This window comes from Suricata suricatta, chromosome 1 (assembly GCF_006229205.1).
Source record: "Suricata suricatta isolate VVHF042 chromosome 1, meerkat_22Aug2017_6uvM2_HiC, whole genome shotgun sequence".
Taxonomy (NCBI): domain Eukaryota; kingdom Metazoa; phylum Chordata; class Mammalia; order Carnivora; family Herpestidae; genus Suricata; species Suricata suricatta.
Genome location: NC_043700.1, coordinates 39,058,187 through 39,068,085, shown reverse-complemented (window position 1 = coordinate 39,068,085; position 9,899 = coordinate 39,058,187).

Genomic DNA, 9,899 nt, shown 5'->3' with positions numbered 1-9,899 from the left:
AAATATCAACAAATAGGCAAATCTTAAAAACAGAAAGTAAATTAGTGTTTTCCTGGAGACGGGGAATAATGGAGAAGTTTTGGAGGGAAGATGAAAAAATATTGTAAAATTATATTCTGGTTTTTGTTGTACAGCGGGGTATATATACTAAAAAACATTGACTTCTACACTTTAAATGGGCAAAATTTATGGTACTTAAATTATATCTTAATAATGCTATTTAAAATGTTATATTGGGGCACCTGGCTGTCTCAGTCACTTAAGCATCCAACTTGGGCTCAGGTCATGATCCCCATGGTTTCAAAATTCCAGCCCTACGTTGGGCTCTGTGCTGACGGCTCAAAGCCTGGAGCCTGCTTTGGCTTTTGTGTCTTTCTCTCTCTCTGCCCGTCCCCCACTCACTCTCTTTCTCTCTCTCTGAAAAATATAAACATTAAAAAAATGTATTGAGGTACGCAAGTAAAATAATAATGAAATCACATTGGATATTGGGGGTTTTTTGGCCAAAATGTTACTAATACTTTCAAATATCTTTCTACATGTAAAGAATTTGCATTAGCACATAGGTCAGTGCTCAGTAGCTGCGCTTCTATTTGACCTGCCCCTGTGAATTTCCATGCTAACATGTGAGTTAAATGTGATGGATAATGACAGCAAAATAGCAGATTCCACTTAAATGGAGTAGAATTCAGCATTGGAGGGTTAGATGAATAGCAGCATTGAAAGGTGGGAGTCAGACACAGGGGAAGAGTTACAATGGGAAATTTTTACTTTCTTTCAGGCAGTGTGTTTTAGCTTAGCCTTCCTTCTTTGCTTTATTTCAGGAGGAGAAATTAGGTTATATAATTTGCTGCTTCTGTTTTTACAAACATCTTTTCTATACAAATGAAAAACAAACCTGTTAGGTGTTTATATTGGAAAAGACTAATGAAGTTGGTCAAATAGGATATTGGTTTTTTGCCCTCACCAAACTGTTTTCGTTTTCACCCATTCAAGTTGGTTTTTGGCACTCTGCAGAAGCTGCCTGAGTCAGTAAGTATGACTATCAGTTTCAGAGAGAAGGTGAATTATTGATGAAGTCCTTTAGGCATGTGTGTGTGTGTGTGTGTGTGTGTTGGGGGTAGTGGTTAGAAACTTTAAAGGAATTGCATTATAATTAAACTCTTGTACTTCATCTTCAGATACCCGCTTATCCTAACCATCTGATAACTGAACTGCCTTTAGAATAGGAAATTCTGGTGGGATGCTCAATATTTCTCCTTTCCTAGGAACACTAACATATCCTCCATAAATTTACCTTTAAAGTGCTTTCACCTCTCAGTCTATGCTTTAAAAAAAACAAAACAAAACAAACAAAACAAACACCAGGAAACCAGATTTGGAGTGGCCTGTGCTGTTATGCTGCATGTCTATCAGAGTTGCAGAGATTTCCAGGAAGGATTAACTCATAGCAATTCCGCCTGGTAAAAAAAGGAGACAGTTTGGCTCCAATCCCCTGACAAGCAGTGGACAGGTGGGTGTGGTGGCATCGCACTCTCCTGATTGGCTGTTCTCAAAGTGATCCCAGCCCTGAGTTGTTCTGCAGAGGCCCAAATTGATCTCCACATGTTAGAGAAGTGCCTCAGTGAAATGCCTAGTCCAAATTTCAGCAAAGGTTTATTTGATTACCCCTAGCATGACACTTGACTATTTTCATAATTGGCAGTTCCTTTGTAACAGATTTAAAAATCTTCAGATTAGAAGACTCTAAACTTTTTATAAATGTTTGACAAACCAGCATGACACTTGCTCCTCCTATAAGTTTTAAATGATGTAAATAAAAGTTAAATGGGCATAAGGACCAGTAACTCCAGAACTGTAGTGAACTTCTATCTATATATCATCTATTATTTACATAAAGAGACTGCTATGTGCACACACTGAGCACTTTTCATCCCTTTCTGCATTTAATCATTACAAAAAATACCCTGGACTTAATAATATTCCCATTGTACAGTTGAGGGAAGTTGAAACTTAAGGAAGAATAAATAACAGGAACCACAAATCATAAAATATTTCTTCCTTTGGCAATCCCAAGAAAGAAAAAAAGTATCTGATGGTTATGTTAATTGTGCTGCAGTTAAAAACTGGAAAAGGCTGAGAAGCAGATGTTTATTGTACATGCGTAATTTAGAGCATATATTTTTTGCAGGCTTTTTTTGTTACATTAAAATATAATTAAATGTTTAAGTGGGTTCTAAAAGAACATCTAGATCTGGTCTGTCTCATAAAAATTACATTTAATGTAGTAGAAAAGAACTTGGCTAATGAAAATAAAATTCACAAATATAAACTTATAAATATAAAAAGGACTTAAAATCTACCGACATTTAATAAGAAAAAATAAAACCAGCACATTAAACAAAAATGGCCATAGAAGACTTTTCCAGTGCCCCTTAAGCATTAAATTGTAGATAGGGAGGAGTACAAGTTGAATCTGTCAGGGATGGTGATGTGACAGTGACAGTAAGGGTGAAATTGAGATCATAGGTCTGGGACGTGGTGCCTGAGACTGGAGTGGTCCTACTGAGCAGTTGTTAATTGGGGATGCTAGTCTTGTAGACATCTTTTATTTATTACCTAGCAAAGTTATGTTGAAGACATTCCAAGTAGCAGTTTAAAAGAAGGTTAAATTCAGAGAGAGTATAGCTTTCCATTGGTAAACTGGATGTTGTGTTTTGAAAAATATAAACTATAAATAAATATTATATTTAGCCAATATATTATACTTAGCCCATTTGCCACTGTCTCCTTCCTCCACCAGGTTTGAATAAAGGAACCAGTGTTACTTTCTTTGCTTTGGGGTGAAGGAATTGTGTAGTGTGGAAAGAATTGCTTCAAACGATAAAAGTATGGTGTTAAATAATCCAGACACATTTAAAGGATTTTAGTTTTCTTGAGTTGGGGATAGTCTACCCTTCTCTTCTTCTAAAAACAAAAGAAAGTAACCAAAGAAAAAACAAAAAAAGAAATGAATCATATTTTAACATTAGCATTAAAAGATTTATCTAAATAAAGTTCAGAAGAGAAATAAAACATAATTTTTAAAAGAAAGAATAATAATTTCAAAAGTTAATGCATTTCAATGACATGTCCAGGAACAAGGCCTTATGTTGAGGGAGACACATCAGAACATACCAGAGAGATGTTGTCACAGTAGAACTGTGACTGGCAGAATGGGAGAAGGGTGTAGGTCTTTTCTAGAAGAGAGCTCATAAAACCAAAATGAATGTCCCACAAATAACCTACTGGATTTATAATCAATGTTCATTTATAAGTAGTTTTATTTTAAATTTTTTTCAAAAAAAACTTAAAAATTTAAATACATGTAGTAAATAAAAGAACACTTTCTTTGAGACCCAGTTCATGACTTGAAAATGTAAGACGACCACCAGTGTTTTTTGCTGATGGCTTCACATTCTGAGGTAACTTCAGAAAAAACATCAAAGCCCTAGGCTAAAGTGAGCTAAGTCGGACTCAGCACACATATGTTTTCTTTTTTATTTTTTTTAATAATAGTTTATTGTCAAATTGGTTTCCATATAACACCCCCTGCTTCTCCCCACAAGAGCCCCCCTCCATGACAGTCACCGCCTTCCCTCCTCCTCCTCCCCCTTCAGCCCTCTGTTCCTTTTCAGTATTCAATAGTCTCTCAGATTTTGCGTCCCTCTCTCTCCCCAACTCTCTTTCCCCCTTCCCCTCCCTATGGTCCTCCATTAGGTTTCTCCTGTTAGACCTATGAATGCAAACATATGGTATCTGTACTTCTCCGCCTGACTTACTTCGCTTAGCATGACACCTTCTAGGTCCATCCACTTTGCACAGATATGTTTGAAGTGCCCCCTGCTGACTTCCTGATGACACTAACATCTCAGAAAAGCTATTTCAAGAGGCTTCTGACAGAATTTGACTTGAGTAATTGTTAAGCTCTTTTATAACTTGAGGTTTTCTTGTTTATTTTGTTAAATTATATGTAACATGAAGGAAAGTATTGTTCTTGTTACCTCTCTGGTACTTCCCACAGCACTAAGCTGTGCTGGGAAGTTAAGAAGTTCTTGGTCAATAGTTGTCTGGTGAATTAATAACACCACACATACACTGCACAACATGATCCAAGTGCTAAATGGGAGCGAAAACAAGATATTTTTTTTATTTTTAATTTTTACTGAATTTTGTAGTTATGGAATGTGTTGTCATAATCTAGTCTAGTTAGGCCAAATTTATTTGGGTTAGAGAAATGAAGGACAACTTTATCTGACTGGAGCTTTCTGCTGGCATCAAATATTTTTCTTCTTCCTTTTAATTAATCTTTTACTTAAAAAGTAATATATTCTTGACCAAAATAAAGCCACAAAAGACAAAAAATTTAAAGCAGCCCAAAAGTGTGTGCAACCAAAGTCTTTCTCTGACTTCATACTTTTAGTCTTCTAGTCTTTGTCTAGAAGCAACTACCTGTAGTAGTTCCCTTTCTTGTTTACATTTCTAGAAAAGTCTATGTATTTACAAATATAAATGTGTATATATGTATGTTTTATTCATTACAAATTCACCTCTTTTTACAGTAATGTGAGCATCCCATAAGTACTGTTTTGCAATTTATTTTTTTAATTTAATATGTGATGTAGAGATAACCTTATGAAAAAGAGCTCCCTTTTAAAACATTTTAATGGCCATGTAAGTTTTCCTTATATGGTTGTGCCATCATTTATTAAACCAGGCATTGTTAATAGTTATCTAGATCTTTTGATAATATAAGCTAGGTTATAATGAACAAAGACAAATTCTTCAAAATGATTGAGTCATAAAGTATGAATATTTATCATCTTAATAAGTAAAGCAACTTGTCCTCTAATGAAACTGCACAATTTATATTACTACCTACATTGTAGGAAAGTTGAGTGATTGTGGAAATTCCAGCCATCACTGTGTATTACTGAATTACTTAATCTCTAGCAATCTGGAATGTGAAAAATGGTTTCTTGTTTTAATTTTTATTTTAAATCATAACAGCTAACTCTCATATAGCACTTGCTATAATGTAATAACTAATTTTAAAACTAATGTAATAATTTTATAACTAATGTAATATAAAATACCTTTATTAAAATATAAGTCATGCATCATATAATATATCCATTTAAGATATATAATTAAATTACTTTTAGTATGTTTACAGACTTATGTGAACATGACCAATTTTAGAACATTTTATACTAAGGTCTGTACCCATTAACTGCCATTCCCCTCTCCACCCTCCCCCAGTCCCAACCCTAAGCTACTTTCTGTGTCTATAGTTTTACCTATTCTAGATATTTTAGAAAAATGAAATCACACAATATGTGGTTTTTGTGGCTGGCTTTTTTCATTTAGTATAATATTTTCAAGGTTCATTCATGTTGAAACATGAGTACTTTATTCCTTTTCATCACCAGATAATAGTTCATTATATGCATATAACATTTTATTTATCCATATATCAGTTATTGAATATTTGGGTTGTTCCCACTTTTTGGCCATTATGAGTAATGCTGCTAATACACATTCATGTACAAGTTTTTGTGTGAGCAGTATGTTCTTAATTCTCTTGCATATATATGGAGGAGTAGAATTACTGGGTCATAACTCTATTTCTAAGCCTTTGAAGGACTCTCTTATTATTAAGTAGCTCCTTCTTTACAGAGTCTCCCAAATTTCCTTCTGAGAGTTTGTTATGACCTCTTATGTTGCAAAATAGCATTTGTTTATTGAGTATTATACATACAATATGATGCTATTTAGTGTATATTTATTGCATGAGATTGTGCCCTCACAAACTGAGAATGAAATCTCAATCACAGCTTCTGTTTCCTTAGCACTAAACATAGAATTGGGTACCATCATAGGTATGCAAGCATTTATACAAACAAATGATTGAATAAAGAAAGGAAGCAAAAGTTTACAAGACAAAAATGAGTACATACTGCAAATCATTCATATTTGTCTTAAAATTTATTTTCTAGTTTCTTTGGCAAAATAGTTAAGTAAAAAATCCAGAATTTAAAGGATAAATTAAAACCTTTGAAGACTGAAGCTTATGAATTACTGAACATGACAGTGTAATGCCATTCACAAATGAAGTAAAGGGAAATGCAAATGAGAACCAAATCGAGGATCTAGATCTGAGCTTACATTATCATAAATATTTACTATGACATATATGTTATAGCAACCAATATAATTTTATAAGTGATTTTTTCTCCTACCTGTATAGATATTTTAGTATAAAACTAACCTTGCCATTTTTATGATTTTTTTGTCATCATTAGTAGAGTTAGAGTACTATTTTATCAAAAATTATGTATATGTTGTCTAGTACATACTAGGTATTTATCCAAATGATACAAAAATGCTAATTCAAAAGTGGCACATGCACCCCAATGTTATAGCAGCACTATCAACAATAGTCAAATTATATAGAGTTCATCAACATTTGTTCATCAACTGACAAATGGATAAAGAACACGTAGTATATATTATATATATAATGAAATATTACTCAGCAATCAAAAAGGATGAAATCTTGCCATTTGCAACAATGTAGATGGAACAGAATGTATTATGCTAAGCAAAATAAGTCAGTCAGAGAAAGACAAGTATTATATATTTTCACTCATATGTGGAATTTAAGAAACAGATAAACAGGAAAAGGGAAAGAAAAATAAGAAAAGAGAGGGAGACAAATGATAAGAGACTCTTAATTAAATACAGAGAAGAAACTGAGGGCTGCTGAAGGAGTGTTGAGTGAGGAGATGGGCTAAATGGGTGATGGGCATTAAGGAGGGCACTTGTTGGGATGAGCACTGGGTGTTATATGTAAGTGACGAACACTAAATTCTACTGCTGAAAACATTTATCACACTATGTTAACTAACTTAGATTTAAATTTAAAAAATAAATTAAAAAATAAAAAATAAATAAAAAGACTATAATATAGGGGCACCTGACTGGCTCAGTCAGAAGAGCATGTGACTCTTGATCTTGGGGTTGTGAGTTCATGCCCCATGTTGGGTTTAGAGATTACTTAAAAAAAAAAACTTTAAAAAAGGAATATAATGTAATTTATCAGCTATTGTTCTATTAGTCTTTAGCTTAGAATTCCCTTGTTTGTGAAGCTAAAATAACATAAAGTTGGGGTAAAAAAATATGTATATGTTGCTCAGTATCAATTCCAATACCTTTCATTCAAGATGTGTAAACAGTCTAATAATAATACATTGTGAGAAATGTGAGCAGTCTTCACTATTATAAAGTCTAAGACATCATAGTCAGAATTGAGAATTTGCTTAGATCTGGAAAATTCTCAAAGAACCACCAGGAAAGTCACCACACAAAATTTATCTTTGGAATTATTTCTAAAAACCTTATTCTCTGACTTTACACATCAATTGCCATATGTCCTCTCACTACACAGAGTTTTAATTGACCCTTGTTCAAAATTATGCACAGCCATCCCAAGCCTACTGCACATACCCCACCCTAGATGCACTCTTTGGACTATTTCAAGCTACAGGTCAACCCAGTTGACTTATTACCTAATAGCATTGAAGGAGGGAATAAATATCTGCCAGGACCTTGAGTCCACATTATTAAGGGTTTTCTCAAGAGGCCTTGAACCCAATTTGTCTGTTTGGCCAGAAGAAAATAGGCAGTCTCATCATCTCAGTCCTGCCTGAATGCAGACTTTTCCATCTTGGACTTCAGCTGTCATAGATTTAGTGAAAAGTTCCAAGGAAAGCAAATCTCATTAGATCTTGACAGAGAAGATTGAGAATAGGTGGCAAAGCCCACAGTGAAAGAAGATGAGACCACAAAAGTGGGAACTTTGGGCCTATTCCTGCTTGTTAGGATCCTGGCACAGAGATCAGTTTGACATCAACAGTCTCAGCTGGAATGCTCTATTCACTCAAGAACTGTGAATCCTTATCTGTAATGTGCTGAAACTAACTTATATCAGCTTGCCACTAAGGGAGTATTTACACCACAGAAATTGGCAATTAGTACAAACTAAGTTTTTTTTGTTTTTATTTTTGTTTTTCCCCAAGAGAGTAGGCTAAATGTTTACCAGTACAACATTTTTCCTACTCTATAAAACCTACATGTAAAACACAGGTTCTCTGAGTGCCCGAGTGGCTCAGTCAGTTAAGCTTCAGACTTTGGCTCAGGTCATGGTCTCTGAGTTCAATCCCTCAGTAGGGTTCTATGCTGATAGCATAAAACCTAGATCCTGCTTCGGACACTGTGTCTCCCTTCCTCTCTGCCCCTCCTCCGCTCGCTCTCTATCTCTCTCACTGTCTCAAAAATAAATAAACATTTTTAAAAAAATAGGTTCTCAACCAAGAGTGATTTTGGCCAACAAGAGAAATTTACCACTGTTTGGGGACATTTTTGTTTATCATAAGAAAGCTGGCTGGGGAGGTGTTACTGCCATCTAGTGGGTAGAAGCCAGAAATGCTGCTAAACATCTTTATACAACTCCACATAACAAAGAATTATCCAGTCCAAAATGTCAATAATTTTGAAACTGAGAAACCTTGTTGTAAACCTTGAGAAAGCAGAGCTTCCTGGTATAATATTCTCATTATCCTGATCAATAAGACTCACATAGATTTTCAGTGGTAGAACTGACTAAGCTATTCCTGTAATTATTCACTTAAAGGCTCATGGGGCCACCTTCAATCATTGCTAGTGCTAGTTATGTTTAAAATTTAAACTTTGCAGGTGCTTCACACCTGAAATGTTGTTGTCTCTTCTGCATCATTCATACCCACCATATGGCAGCCCTCCTCACCTCCCAATGACTTGTTTCTCATTGCCTTTTTCTACCTATCCCAGTGACATTCTGTTCCTATAACCACCCCCTACTACTATCTTTAAAAGAAGATACAGATTTATTGAGATATAATTTACATACAATTTATCTATTTTAAATAACAATTTAATGTCTTTCAGTATATTCACAGATTTTCATATTACCACAATCAAATTTAGAACATTTCCATTAACTAAAAAGCAAACCTCAAACTTATAATTTCCCAATTTCCCCAAGCTCCTCATCACTAGAAAATCAAAATATACTTTTGATCTCTATAGATTTGCCCATTCTCAATATTTAGTATAAATGAAATTATATAACATATAGTTTTGTCATCGCGTTAAATCATGTGTCAGTACTTCATTCCTTTTTTATGACATAATATTCCATTGTGTGGCTATACCACATTTTATTTATCCATTTATCAGTTAGTGGGCACTTGGATTGTTCCAACTGTTTTTGGCTATCTTGAATAATGCTGTATCCATGGATACAAGTTTTTGTATGGACATCCATTGAATCAAATGGTAACCTTGTGTTTAATCAGTTGAGGAATTGCCAGATAACTTCCCAAGTAACTGTACCACTGTACATTCCTACCAGCTTGTATAAGCATTCTAATTTCTCTATATCCTCACCAACACTCATTATTATCTGTCTTTTTGATTATAGACATCTTAGTGTGAAGTGTTATCTCATTGTGGTTTTGATTTACATGTACCTAATAATAATGTTGAGGGTAATATTGTGTGTATACCAGCCATCTGTATATCCTTTTTGGAGAAATGTGTGTTCAGATCTATTGCCCATTTTTCAGTTGGATCATTTGTCTTTTATTATCGAAGTATAAGTGATTTTTCATGTATTCTGCATACAAATTCATTATCAGATATATAATTTATTATTTTTCTCCAGTTCTGTGGATTGTCTCCTTACATTCCTGATGGTATCCTTTTAAGCACATAGTTGTTGTTGTTGTTGTTGTTGTTTTTAATATTGATGAAGTCCA